The sequence below is a fragment of the Melospiza georgiana genome, chromosome 1, assembly GCF_028018845.1.
Source record: "Melospiza georgiana isolate bMelGeo1 chromosome 1, bMelGeo1.pri, whole genome shotgun sequence".
Taxonomy (NCBI): Eukaryota; Metazoa; Chordata; class Aves; order Passeriformes; family Passerellidae; genus Melospiza; species Melospiza georgiana.
The window spans coordinates 77,734,681-77,750,304 of record NC_080430.1 but is presented as its reverse complement, the minus strand read 5'-3'; the positions used below and the strand labels follow the sequence as shown (position 1 = coordinate 77,750,304).

At 36.2% G+C, this 15,624-nt stretch overlaps 1 protein-coding gene across 3 annotated transcripts in view; it reads right to left on the bottom strand.

Moving 5' to 3' along the window:
- CDH12 (cadherin 12) overlaps positions 1 to 15,624 on the bottom strand; it is a 539,802-nt gene that overhangs the window by 458,955 nt on the left and 65,223 nt on the right. Inside the window, exon 1 of one of the 3 annotated variants that reach the window (XM_058021198.1) lies at positions 12,548 to 12,597. The exons of the other annotated variants lie outside the window; for them this stretch is intronic. The gene's annotated coding sequence lies outside the window, so the exon portion shown is untranslated. Of the gene's footprint in view, positions 1 to 12,547; positions 12,598 to 15,624 lie in introns of those variants that run through there. 3 annotated transcript variants of the gene reach the window in all.

The window sequence follows — 15,624 nt, the reverse complement described above, 5'->3', positions numbered from 1 at the left end:
GGCGCTTAGTGATGTGGTGTAGTTGATGTGTTCGGTCAAAGGTTGGTCTTGATGATCTTAGAGGTCTTTTCCAACTTAAATGATTCCGTGATTCTGTGAACATTGAACTAAATTAGACCAAATTAAGCTCACATAAGATGTGCATACATTCAATGTGGTGAAATACATATTCAATATTCAACCCTAGGTGAAATACACAGGTGTACCTCCAGCTGAAAAAACTACACAGAAGCTGCTGCTATACCATCAGGATAACCATCTGCTTGTTAACACAGCTAGGAAAGAACAATTGAGCAAAGATGACTCATTTGTCTTTCAATGTGTATGTTTTTAAAGGGCTTTGTTACTTATTATTAAATAGTTCAAACAGACTATCAATTACTAGGAAGTCTAACACACATGACTATTCTTCCAAATTGAATTTCAAATCTGTAGTAGGTATCTACTTGTTAACAAATTAGCCAAACAATGAAATCAGCCAATCAAAAGACAGTCTGGCTTGGAAGGATCCTTAAGGATAATTTGTTCCAGTCCCTCCTGCTGTGGGTAGGTATCCTTTTACTGGGTTAAGCTGTTCAAAGCCCCATCCAACCTGTCCTTGAGTACTTACAGGGATGGGACATCCACAACTTCCCTAGGCAACCTCTGTCAGTGAAGAACTTCTTCATAATATCTAATCTAAACTGACCCTCTTTCAGGTTAAAGCCATCACCCCTTGCCCTATCACTCCATGCCCTTGTAAAAAAACCTTTCCCAGATTTCTTGTAAGCCCCTTTAGGTAGTGGAAGGATGCTAGAAGGTCTCCCTGAAGCCTTACCTTCTCCATGCTACCCAACCCCAACTCTCTCGTCTCTCAGCCTGTCTTCACAGGAGGAGTGCTCCATCCATCTGATCATCCTTGTGGCTTTTCCCCAGGACTCTCTCCAACAGGTCGGTGACCTTTTCATGTTAGCAACCCCAGAGCTGCATGCAGCACCCCAGGTGGAGTCTATTGAGGGCAGATTCAATAGTGGAGGGGGAGAATCCCCTCCTACACCCTGCTGGTCACACTGCTTTTGTTGCAGCCTAAGATGCAGTTGGCTCTCTGGGTTGCAAGCACACACTGAGGCTCATGTCAAACTTTTCATCCACCAATAAACCCCACATCCTCTCTATGGTGCCGCTCTCAATCCACTTGCTGCCCAGATACTGTATCCATATTTGGGACTGTCCTGATCCAGCTGCAGGACGTTGCATTTGGCCATGTTGACATTCATGAGGTTGTCACAGGCCCATCTCTAAAGCCTTTCAAGATCCCTCTGCCTGACAAGCATCTCTTCCCTCCAGCATGCTGACCACACCACACAGCTTGATGCCATCCACAAGCTCACTGAGAGTGCACTCAATCCTGCTGTCCACGTCCCCAAAAAAGATATTAAAAAGTACTGGAGCCATTATGCAATCCTGAGGATGCCATTTATACCTGGTCTCCCCTTGGACATGGAGCCACTGAATACATTTTGAGTGTGACACCATCCAGCCAATTCTTTATCCAGTGACTTGTCTGCCCATCGACTCTCTGTCTCTCCATTTTAGAGACAAGGATGTCATAATCCTTGTAATCACAACGGACATTATTGAAGGCCACCATATTTTTCAGGCATGGTTTGCCCTTAGTGAAGCCATTCTGGCTGTCAGCAATCACTGCACTGTTTTTCATACGCTTTAGCACAGTTTCCAGGAGCATCTGATCAATGGTCACACCAGGCACAGAGGTGGAACTGACCACCTGTAGCTCCCCAGGTCTTTTTCCCCTTCTTAAAAATATAAGTTGTTTTGATTGTTTCTTATTAAAAGACTTCTAGAAGTTTAGAAGGCAGCACTAGCTGGGGAAGAACAAAGAATTTTAGTCGGTGTAAATCCTCTGAATACTGGAATCTATTTTGAATCAGTTGCGTTTTCAGAAAAGGAAATGCTTTACAGACTGAAGTGGGATGTACATCAATCTGTGCATCCCACTTGAGTCTGTAAAGCATTTCCTTTCCTCAAAGAGATTAGTACCATATTGTTACCCTTGGAACTACATGAAAATGTTTTTGTTGGAATAGATGGCAGAAGGAACATAAAATATTTTAGATGTGAATTGAGGTTATAAATACAAGCATGAAGAAAGGTAGCTTTATTTGAAAAATATGTCACCAGCAAAGCAGTAAAGACATTGAGAGTACAGGTAAGCGGTTTCAAGCCTATATGATACGGTGGTTTATTCCCTCAGGTTGTTCCTTGTATAGGATCATAATCGCTTCTGAGTTTTGGTTTTAGAAATTAAAGTCTATGTCTACTGGTAATGAATCAGGCAAGAGTATGGCTTTAACAGGAAACAAGGCATTTAAAAAGATTGATAAAATTCAGATCTCAGAATGGGAAGACTGCACAATCTTACAGGTCTTCTAATTGTAAAATTGTGAGGTTCAAAGCCAAAGCAGTGAGAATCTTATTTAGATATCCTAGGTTTGGAATGTTATCTTTCATTATCTTCAAAGATCAAAGGTCTAAAAATCTGAATAAATCACATCATACACAACAAACTTCCTGGGGCAAATCTATTTCATTATACAACCAGGCAATATATAACAATACAGAGTTCCTAAGTGTAAATACCAAAAAATATAATACTAAAAGACAGTTTTATGGTATTTCAGCAGTAGCACCTCCTGTCTGTCAGCAAAGCTATATAGAAAAACTTTCCAAGTACTGTTTACATTGAAGTCCATCTGATAAATACATATGGACAATAACCAGATGCTAGCCTGTTTCACTGTGTATTTTTCCTCAGAGCTGCCCATGCTGTAATGCAGGCACTAGGAGGCCAAATGGGGACAAAATACCCTAGTAAGAAATGGAAATGCAACAGTAGAGGAAATGTGAAGAAACAGCAGTTAGAGGTTAGGGTAGCTAAGATTAGATTAGAGTCAGGGGAAAGTGCAAGAAACAGCATCTGTAATTAACTGTACATATGTTCTTGCAGAAATCCATAAAGTCTGTCAGTCTGTTACCCTAAACTGCAAAACGTGTTAGCCAAATTCCCTCTTGGCTACCTGGTGATAGGTAACCTGTTCAGAGGTCAGTTTACGTAACAGCCTAGACTGACAAATGCAGGAAGGGAAGCTTTGTTTTCTGTATATGAACTAATGCACAACAACATACTGGGACATCAGAAGTTTTTAAATTTGGTATAGATAAGACAGGGAATGCCAGAATTCAGATGCTCTCTGCAGACTTAGTTCAGCCATCTTGAGCATAAGCAAAGTAAAACTGTCTTTAAAGGAAAGCCAAATTTGCATTGGAAATCTCCAGCAATTCTTAGGCTCAAATGAGAAAGCATACAGTAGTCACTTAAAATAGTAGCCTAACCTTTTACTGTTGGGATCTTCTGAGTGCATTCTTCTGTTGCTTGCACACATTCTTCATGCACAGTTCTTTATAAAGGGGTCTAAGAGAAGGATATTCCCTAGCAGCTACACACTGGTATATTTTCCTCCTATTGACATTCCTCCAATGATCAAATGGCTAGTCTTCATAAATAATGAAGAGCTACAATAAGTGGCTAATAAAATCCTAGATTCCTTCACTTTTATTCTGCTGAGTAGGGATAAAAGCAGCATGTGCCTTTCCCTAAAAATAAATGCCATGGCCAATGTTACTAATTAGAGATACCATCACTGCCTCTGGAGAGACTTTATTTCTTTTCCAAAGCTTATTTTTGTTTTGTTCTTTTAACACTTGCTTACTGCAATTTAAAGCCCACAAACTCAGGCTAAATCCTGCTGTCTTTTCTTCTAAATGAATCTCTAAATTTTCAGTAGCAAAGAGGGGCAGGATAGAGGATCTAGACCACCCAGTAACATTGTTTTGCTTATAATTTGATAACAAAGTATCACCACTCCTAAATGAGTCCTTCTGTTATTGATAAAAATGGAAAACAAGTCTATCAAGTCATCCAAATAGGCTTTATGACATATTGAAGGAATGAAACAATACACCAACTCAAGTACAGATAAATGAAAATGAAAGTCTAAAGATTGCTTCTGAAGCTTTCTCCCTTTGTCAATAGATTATTCCTTCTTGTCTGGTGTCACCAGCTCAGGAAGAGAACCAAGGATGGAGCTCACAGAACAACTTGTTCAGTATCACTCCTTCACATATTTCCATGGTTCAAGATATTGCTCTGTCACTCACCTCCTTCAACCTGACGGATCTTTTAGGTAGCCTACATAGAACTCTATCATTTGAATAAATACTGTATGGTAGCATGGGAATTTTTTTCAGCCAGACAATAAATTAAACCTGATGAATGTTTTAGTCCCGTATAAATAATTGCTTACACTACAGGCAGAGAACTTCTGATTCTGAGAACTTCTCTTAAAAGCATCACATAGTTATTGAGCAGACACATTCATAGTCTTATTAAAAAAGGGCCCAAATTTTGCTGCTGAATTAATTAGACTTCAGTCAGACTAATTAGTAACTGGGGGAGAGGGAAGGGAGAGGGAAGAAGGAGGGAGTGAGGGGATGGGCATTAGAGATCTTTTCAAGAAATTATTTCTAGAAGTCTGACATCCAAAAAATTGCGATGAAAATCAACTGAAATAATATCAGAGCTATGGTATATGAGACATAACTGGCACCTCCAATCCATTCAGCAAATTATTTTAGAAAAGTAATTTATTATCATGGAATTGAAAAAAATAAGGATATCAAAAGTCTTATTTTTCAGATATAGATAGGACAAAAAGATGGTGGTCTTTATAGACCTTTATATTGAAAAAAAATGCAGCTTGGCCTCACATAAAAATCAGTTGGCAAAACACCAAAAAGCAATGGAATTTGTTGGGTAAATAATACTCTGCTTATTTTCTTAACATATTAGTAAATCTTTTGTCTTAAAACTTATTTCACAAACAGTAAGACTGAAGAGGACTGCAATAATGGACTATATTATCATCAGAACAAATTCTGGCAATACTAAACACAGACAGAAACAAAGACTTATGACAGAAAAACTAATACAGAATAAAATATTGATAGGCCTGTTATTATCATGATTTATGAACCAACTAGTGCTGAGACAAAAAACACACAAACAAGCTGTATTCATGGTTTGACATCCCAGTAAAGAATATAATAGATTTAAAAAAAATACAGCATGGGAAGCAGATGAGCAGAGATATGTCAGCCTTGCAGAAGAGAAACAAATAGTCCAGAACAGTGACCCACTCTCCTTCCAGCAGGGAATGATACAATGATGGTGCCACTCTACTTTTGCCACAAGAAATGCCCACACATTATTAGATACAATTTAGGACTTTTGATAGAATTCAAATTTGTTATAGATCTTTGGGTTTAGTGACAGGCCTGTCCACTGATTTATATTTTGTTCAAAAATCAGTTTGAGAGTCAAAAATTTACTTTTTTTACTATTTTAGAAATTAAAAAAGACATTTGAAATGTCAACAGAAGGTGGCTGACCTTTCCAATGAATTACTGAATTTTAGTAGGCTAGAGCTGTGTTTTCACATCACAATAAGCCTGCATGCTTTTACTCTCTTCTGTCAGACTTCTATCTTGGCAATAGGAAGATTTTTTTCTTACAGTAATTTTGAAGGGAAGGTCGCAGTCTTACAGATCTTGGTCTGCTAAGATCCAGACCACTCCCTCAGAAGTACAGATTGCCCTTTATATTCTCTGCAAGATTGAGCCCATAAATGGCATTTGAAAGTGGGTTTTATTGTTCGTTTACATTCATTATATTTCCTTATGTCCTGCCATTTGTGTGCAGCGCTCATCTCAAGCATACATTTTCAATGCAGAAGATTCTATCAGCAGCAGCAGATGTGAAAGTAATGACAGGCTGAGAAATGATCTGCTGGCTGATTTTGGAAAGTACTTTATTTGGCTCAGAACAAATTTGGTTGTTTAGAAGACCTGCATCATAATCATATTCAATTTCAACTTCTGGGAAAGGAAAGGAAAACCCCTAAGAACAAAAGTTTTTTTATAAAATGTATTTAAAAAGGATATTCAGAAGAATTCTATTAGAAAAGGCAAAAGGCTGCAGAGTCACTAGAAGTAAATCAAAGTGTGGAAAACATAAGGGGAGACAAGGAAGAGAAAATAAATCATAATTATCAAAACATAAGGGGTACTGTGCTAATTCATAAAGGGAGATAGTGGTTGAGAGTGCGTGGGACAGCTGTCCTGTGCATGTTGTTCACTTCCCTCATAGGCCTTAGCAAGGATCTTGATTTTCAGAGAAAAGGGAATACTGTCCATGACCCTCTTTCATGAGATACCAGCAGTGAAAACCTTTCTCAGAAGTCTCTGACAATTATAAAAGTTTTGCATCTTTTCCCACTGCAGACTGTCATTTTCTCTCCCCCTCATCCCATAGCTCTTCATTTTGTGTCCTGTCTTAACCCTTTCTTTTATCTCCACATCCAGCTAAAATTCATCTGAATCTTGTTTGGAGTTTCTGAAGCCTGGACATGCTATGCATTTTCCAAAGATTTCATCAGTGGGGTGTGTGTTGATTGCTGAAGCTTTGAAATATTAGAAAAACTGACAACTTAACATAGTGAAAGAAATGATAAAGAAATGATAGGTTTAGGAAGCAAAAAAGAGAAAGCCTGAAATTTAGTAGGAAACAAAAAATCCTCTCCCCCAGGCACTCAAATCACTCTAATGCTTGTTAATACCCTCAGAAATGACCCCCCAAAAAAAAAAAAAAAAAAAAACCAAAAAAAAAACCCCCCCCACAAAACTAACAACATTGAATACAACTTGTATTCTAGGGTTTTAATTACTGCTTGTTAAAAAAGAAAAACATGGCACTTCCTGGCCTCCAGAATTTCTTCAGCGTTCACAAATAGAAACACAGAAAACAATCTTTTCTTCTCTCAAAAGGCTGCAGATTAATTTCTCCATGAGTATATATTTCCTATTATACAAGAGCTGAGATAACTTAGAAGGTAATTTAGAGGACAAAAACAAGCTGTTAAATCAGAAAAACATAACCTTCTACTGCACATGAAATTTGTTTGGTATTTGTCTCAGGTTTTGCTAATCGTACAAAGCCCCAGAGCCTTTTCTTATATTTTATGTTGTCTGAGAGCTGCAATTGAAGCTTCTGTCAGCCTCACCTCTCTGACTGGATTGCTATTCTGCCAGTGGCTGTCCCTTGTCCCAGCCCCTGTCCCACTGCACAGCTGCTGATCAGCAAACAACCTGAAATGACTTTGCCTGAGCTGTCCCAAGGCAGTGCCTGTGATACCAAAGGACTGCTGGGCCTAATCAAACCTCAAAATACTGCAGTGTTTTAGCAACTCCTCAGATTCAGTTCCACTAAGCTGGCATCCTTGGATACCCTTGTTATAATTCCCACAGGCCACAGCTACGCAGACTTTTCACAGCTTAACCCCAAAATATAGGAGATGAGATAAAGCTCAACCAAAAACACTTTCAGATCATTCAACACCACAATGAAAAGAGGCAAGAATGCAAATGCCCTCTCCACATGCTAGGAGAAAAGGCTAAGAGATCAAGGGAGAGAGGCAAGGAAGGAAGGAGGGAAGGCAGGCCGGCAGGAAGGGAGAAAGAAAGAGAGAGAAAGAGAGAGAAAGAGAAAGAGAAAGAGAAAGAGAGAGAGAGAGAGAGAGAGAGAGAGAGAGAAAGAAAGAAAGAAAGAAAGAAAGAAAGAAAGAAAGAAAGAAAGAAAGAAAGAAAGAAAGAAAGAAAGAAAGAAAGAAAGAAAGAAAGAAAGAAAGAAAGAAAGAAAGAAAGAAAGAAAGAAAGAAAGAAAGAAAGAAAGAAAGAAAGAAAGAAAGAAAGAAAGAAAGAAAGAAAGAAAGAAAGAAAGAAAGAAAGAAAGAAAGAAAGAAAGAAAGAAAGAAAGAAAGAAAGAAAGAAAGAAAGAAAGAAAGAAAGAAAGAAAGAAAGAAAGAAAGAAAGAAAGAAAGAACTCATTGAGAAGGAAGATTCTGAATCTAACTATGGCAAAGGAAGTTACAGATGTTCAGGCTCTAATGGAGATCACAAGTGGTGGAAAAGAGCTAAATGAAACCAGGCAGAAAGCAAAACTGGAATAATGTGAACATTAAAATGCCTGTAATTGCCCGTATTAAAGGTCTGTGTAGCCTGAAATCCTGAGAAGGATGAGCAGCAGACACTGCAGGAAGGAGCAGAGGAGGAAGCACAGAAAATGTTAATTCTTTGAGAGACAGAATTAAATATTTAAGTATGTGACTGAAAATGAGACTGTGTCTGGATGACATTTGTTATTGGTCACAGCTATAGGGCTATCCTAAACATACTTTTAGTCTTGATAACATTCCAGGGCAATCAGAGCTACTTTTAGTCTTTAAAATGTAACCTGATTTATTTGCTTTAAGCCTGCCTAAAACTGCCATGACATTTTCTCTTATTGTTGCACTGTGGTAAATATTGGAAAGCCATTTCCTTCTCCACTTTTTAGTATTAGTATTATTGTAGGAAAGACATTGTGAATAGAGAAAAAAACCTAAGTCTTTTGATAAGGTTAATAATTGATAAGGTTAATAATTCAGAAAGACATTTAGCAGATAAGTCAGAAAGACATTTTAGCAGATAAGGGGTTTTTCTAATAATGGATGTAAGGTATTTACTTTGGATTCATTGCACTCTGTCATTCATGGTTAATTTGTTCCTGGGCTTACACAAAGATCAGAGATGATGTTATTATCATTATTATCATCATCACTCAATTGTGCATTGTCTTCTTGTATTTTTTTTAACTTTCAGCAGGTAAATATGTTCCCTTTTCAGAAACAGCTCAATTAGTCTCCTGTAATTACATGCCACACATACTTCACTTCTCTTTCTATCAGCTAAAATGATTGGGACATAATGCTGGAAATAAAAGAAATATTTTGTTTTAATCATAACTTCCTAGAGAAAGCTAACTTTGGAAGGACTTCTGAATTGTTTCAGAATATATGGTCTCTGCCAAAATGGGTAGTTTTCATCAATTATCTCTAAGTTTTTACTTAGGCTTTCCAAGAAATATTGAAAGCTAGAAACATTCTCTTACAGAAGAAATGCAAAAGAGAAAGTTTTGATATTTGGAGTTCCAATCTAACTAAAATATTAAATCTTGAAATGCATAAAGTGTATTCAACAACTGGATCTTATAATGAGATAAGAAAAATGAAAAGCCTTTCTGATTTTCAGCTTTTTTGTTTAAAAGTTATTATATCATTGAAAAAGCTGTAGCTGAAACAATATAACCATGTGACACAATGTTTCTCTATTAAATTTTCTCTTTAAGAAAATTGTTGTAACAGCTGGGGATGTGGTAAGAATGCAAGGCATTTAAACATCAAAAAATTCTTTCATACTTGTTTTATCATAGCTCTTGTTAGACACTGCAAATATCTTTGTGCCAGTCTTTCCTTAGAAACTATAAATAATGACATATTAAAAAAATGGCATGGGGGAAAGGTGTCATTCCTGTTGTCAAATAAAAGCCCTTACTAATACAATATATTCTGGCAATCAGACTAAATATTAAAGCACATCTAGTATGTTAGAGAAAACTGAACTATTCCTTACTTGGAAGAATGAAAAGCACTGTTAGTTTAGGAATCTGTTATGTTTCCTGTTTTCCTGTTACATCTGCCATAGAATTTCTACTTTCCATGGAATCCACAGAACTCGAATACAAATACAGATTTATTTGTCTAGGTAATTCTGGTTTCTGTAGAAGCAAATCAAAAATCTTTATTCAAGCTTAAGCTCAGAAGTACTAGATATTCATTAAGCATTTTTTTCCTAAGTAATTTCTGCCCAGGAATTTTGTGATTTACTCTACAGGATGAAAAAATATGCCACATATGTTTAAAGAGACAGATTCAGGAATATGAATCATGATATACTGACAAATATTCACAAGAACTTTTAAGAAGTCCTTGTGACTTCTTAAACTTTTAAGAAGGTAAGTTTAAGAAATCCAGTTTTTATTTTGATTAACTCTTTAGACTAAAATTAATTATCTGCATTTTACAATAAAATTTAGGATTTAAAATGTATGAGCTATATTCAAAACTAATTCCCCCAAGAAGAAATTTCAATTAGATTCATCCTATCCTAGTTTAAATTAATCCATGCAGCTTATTTAAAACTCTAGATGAAGAAATAAATAAAAACATATTAAATTTCAGATGGTAAAAATGTTTTGCTATAATCCAGAAAAAACAAAGCAAAACAAAAGGAACCAAAACAAACAAAGAAAAAGTCATCAATATTTTTAGTTAACTCATAAAATTATGCAGAAAAACATTTCAGTTAGTCTCTTTTACAATAAAAGTAGGAGTTATCCAGAACTGAAATTTGTTTGAAGAGCAGAAATTTGATAGCCATGCAAACCAGGAGCTGGTTATGATGCATCCATGGGGATGGTATCCCTTATGTTCATCGGAGGCATTATAATAATTGCTCCTAATTTAACTGTCCAAAGAACACGGATTGAATATTGTTGGATGTATGTGGACGCAATTCCATGTGCAATCACTGCTGCTGGGCTCTGCAAACCCACGCTCCTGCTTCTGGCTTTGATTAAATAATTCTACTTGTTTAATGCCACATATACCACTAAACAAAATGTTTTACCTAGTTCTACATATTAATTTTGCACAAACCGAGTAATGAACAGATAATGACACAAACATACTAGATAAGTAAGCATTCAGAAAAACAAAATCACTTTTTAGTTTTCTCAGTTACAATCACGATAAAAAGAGCCAGGCTAAGGTATATTTATAAATAAACTTACATGAGATAAACAGAATCAATCTAATGTAAATTGCAAACATTGCATTCACTTCAGCAAGCTGGGTTTTCTTTTACATAGTCTAAGAACTGCCTTAATCTCTACCTCATTTTGGTATGATAAGAAAATGAAAGTAAAGCAACAAATTAATAGAAATAGGAAAATATATTATTTTGTATTGCTCAGTACATTTAAAGATGAAATACCAGTTTGTTTCTCTTGAGATAGCACCACAAATTAAGATTGGAGATTCTCAGCTGCAGAAAACTATTCTAAATATATAACAATTTGCTGGCAAAATTACCTGTTTTGCCCTTCTAAATATCTTAACTTTTAAGTTCTAAGAAAACAACCAACCAACCAACCACAAAAATACCCAAGCAACTCTCTTCTGCAAGCAAACAAACAAGAACAGCAAAAAGAAAAAGGAAAAAAAGCACAAGGATGTACTGTTTTCCAATTAGAATGAATGCTTAAGTTTTTTCACATGGTAGTTTTAAAGTAATTTTATAATTTGGGACTAGTTTTTAAAAATAATTTAATTTTTTTCTTTAGAAAATCCGTGTGGTTTTTTAAACTCTCTGTTTGGCAGAAGGCACAGATAACAATGTTCTGAAATGCTCAGGCAACTGTTCACCTTTACTGTATATATGACTGCTGAAAACTTTCACAGAATCACAGAGTGAGTCAGGCTGGAAGGGGACACAGTGGTCATCTGGTCCAACCTCCCTGCTCAAGCAGGGTCAACCTAGAGCACGTGGCACAGGATTGTGTCCAGATGGTTCCTGGATATCTCCAATGAGGGAGACTCCACAATCTCTCTGGGCAATCTGCTCCAGCACACAGGAATCTTACTGTAAATAAGATCTTCCTGTTATGAACTTTCTGTTCAGTTGTGATACTTGACATACTATACTTGACCACTCACACCTTTTGTTATTCTAGAATATGAAAATCATGACCACATCCTACTATAAAATGCAAACATATGACAAATGACAATTAAGACTGATTTTTTTTTCCCTCTTCTTGAGGCTAGATAACTCTGAGGCTGGAGAGCTAATTTTGATTTAGATACTGATTAACTTAAGATATTGGGCATATTTTCTGTTGGAGTCACTTTCAACATGTTATATAAATTAATATTTTTTAAAAATACTAACATATCTTATAGGTGCTATCAAATAGTCTGGAATCTGGCTTTCATTCAAAGTCTGCAGAGATGGAAGTCCCCAGCTATGTTTCTTATCTGTGTTAACTTAGGTCTTGAACTTGCCCTCATCCACCACAGTCCTTTCAGTGCTGCAAGCTGCTCTGGACTCTGGCTCTAGTCTGACTTTTGCTGATAAATCATCTGAATCCTACTGCAGGGCAGCTCTGGCACAGGAGGAGGCTGACAAAGAAGTATTTCACTAGATAGATAATGAGATATGTCTTTTCATAGCTGACCATATGCCCTTTCCTCAGAAACTCACACCTTTTCTTTATAATGAAGATGTCCTCTGGTTTGAGAGTTTCTTGAGAAAATGGTTTCTTGATATCTCAAATGCCTAAAAAGAAATACAAACTGAAGTGTAAAGAACACAAAGACCTAATGAAGCTGAAGGCTTGAAGAGGCTTCCTTTTTTTTTTTTTTTTCAGCAGTGCCATCCTGAGTTAAAAGGATTATCAGTGCTACAGGAACTGTGATTTGAGTAGGATAATTACCTGTGCACTATGATGAGTAGGGGGGTAATAATGCAACATCTCATCCTTCTCATTCAGAAAATTTCAGGAGGTCTGAAAAGAAGGAGGGAGCATGATAAACACATGACAAAATTGTATTCTTTTATTTAAGCGTGAAGATTCTTTCCCCTAGAGTTTAAACAGATAACTATGTGTTATTCTGCCCCTAAATACTTGCATGCATAGTGAATAGCTGTGCAATGTAACATACAGATTTTAGTTTTTTATTAAGTTATTACTGACTTTAGCAACCTGTATTGCCACAGCTGGAAGACCATATGTTTCTCTCTCCTGCTTTGACTATGTGTAGTACTGCTGATCATTACAATCCACCCCAGGAAAAATTCTCTGCCTTTTCTTGTATTTAAAATTATAATTCTGCACATCTAAATTGCACCCTAAATTTTTAAGTATCTTTACATAAATCCATGGTAGAATTTAAAGATGGCAGTGATGACAATTTGCACAGGATCAGATCAAAGAACTCACTGTTGAAAAGCTGTGTCAATTCACTAAACAAGTCCATAGAAGCAGATATCCCTAACATACCAATACAAGGCATAGTCATTCTCTAATCTACTAAAAATGCCTCTGGCATTATCCTTCTTATATTCATGGAGGCTAGTTCAGGGTCACAGAGAGTAGTCCCCATGCCACATATTATAGCTAAATCTATTTTTTTTAATATTTCTGAGGAGTTATTTTTTCTAAGAACAATTTATTAATGACTAATCACTCCTAATTGAAAGAAACTGATAAAAATTATTTCAAATTATCTAAAAAGCAGAAAAGCACTCTGAAAGTATCCAAATAAGAACAACTTTCTTCTACACCCATTGTCTACTACTACAGGTAGTCAACCAGTCTAAAGTGTGACACGCAGGGCAATACTTGTCACTGTATTATGCTTTCTTTACGGGTAGAAGGCTCTTTTTTCAAAGAAAAGTTTAAAAGTTAAGCAAAAAACAGTATTACAGCAGGACTACTGGTAGCAATGATAATTAAACTTGCTTACATTTTGCTATTCTAAGAGTGTGCTTTCATTCTTATAGTGCTGGAATATTTGTCCTCTCTGACTTTTATTCTTTGAATAATTCCATGCCCAAGTGTAGTCACACACATATATAGAAGTGCCAATATTTCTCTTTTGTTTAAAATGGTTAGGAGCAGAGATTGAAGTCCAGAACTGCCTTTGGGATATGCAAGTTATGAAGAGGTGATTTAAAACTCAGCTTTCATGACACACATCTTTGGCCTGAATATGAGTTGTAGGTGGTGCATAAAAATTGCTTGAAGCAATTCTAAAGATTCAATATTCATCCTCAAAAGGACATTGTAATGCTACAATTTAGAAGAATGCCTTTAAATAAATGTTGATACAAAGTGAAGAATGCGTGCTGCCAGAAATGGAAAAGTTTTTTAGCATTTCAGGTTTTATGAATTCTTTTAGTGTACAACATCAGTCACAGAATAACCAGATAAGTCCTACTTGCAGTCATATGTCACTGTGCCAATGGACATACTGCTTGGCCAGCTGGGTGATTCCTATAGTGGATGTGGAGGCATAGTAATACAGGAAAATGACTTCTTTAGGATGCTGGAAACCTAGCTGTTCCATAGACATGGATGTACAGAATGAAGACAGACTTGAAATATGTATGACAAAGTAACTATGTCCTCTTTTTAGAAATATCCAAATGTGAAATGGAAAACATCCACTAAGTAGTCCCTCTTCTCGGGATGAGAAAGATTGATCTGCTGAGATATTTTAAGGGTTTTAGTGTTTGAAGGGATGCAGATTTTACTACTTCTAGGGGAAAAATAAAAGATTCTCATTTAAGCAGAAGAGCAATTATGTTTACAATGAAAAGCCTGCCTTCTATTTTTATTTATTTCTTTCCTTATTATTTCATTGAACTATGCTAGAATAACTGCATAAATAACACTAATCAATCCAAGTAATGTGGCAGGATGTGGTCACACTTGGACCACATTTAAACGGTCTGTTACTGTCATTACTAATGTTCTGTTATTCAAAAAGCCTAACATTCATTAGCCTTTCCTTTGATTTTTCCTGATGTGCTCACAGAAATGTAGTGTCTCCTGTGATGACAGTAAGCCTTGTTCTTCCAGGTGTTACTGCCTTCCAGCTGACAGTGAGCATGCTGTTTGTTTTCCTTGGTTACACTGTTTCCTTCCCCAGGATGACTTTCATCTTGTTTTTGTTCATGTTTGAATACCCTTTAATTTCCTATTCCTCTTTTTTTTTTTGATTAATGCAAACAATTCCACCCTAGTGTGATGTGCAATTTCATTGATAAACAGTTAATTCTCCCTTCCAGATAATCTCTAAAGGCATGAAGTATTCTGCAAAGGTATTTCTGCAATGCATTGCAGGTATTTTTATGTCTATTCTATTACCATGTTTCTTGTGTATTTTCCCTTGTTTAGGTATTTCTGCAGAAAGCGGTCTATTTCCACATGATCATGAATTTTGTAATTTTTGTTTTTCAGGTAAGATATAGAGTAGTCTAATTTTGTTTGTGATATGAGGATTGAATATTTGCCTAAATCATTAAACTGCTTAAAAGTTTCAACCTTAACTGGCTGTCAATTGGTCGCTTTTCAAACTCATTCTTCTCCCTGTTTTTTCTGCTTAACTTATGGCTGAAGGGAAAACAAGGTTGTCCCACATAACTTAAGATCATCTAGAAAGAACTTTTTCTGGCTGGTGTCAGCTACTTCATGAGAAGAAAAATTGTTCTCAGAGTGGAAACTCAGCACAATTGTGGATATCTATCTCAAAATCTCATTTTTAAAGTGAACTACATTCTTAAATAATTGATGCAATGTATCTATATGGAACCAGGCAACAGCATTTGGGTTTATTAAGACTTTGTATTTTAGCTTATTACCATTTACAACATGCTGCAGAAGTTGGTTAAAAGATGCAACTGAATAAATTGTGGTCATGAGACCTGTCTATAATGATAAAGTTCAAATTTCTAGCTAAATTGATAGAAACGCATGCCGGAGAAAAAAATTATGTTCACATGCCA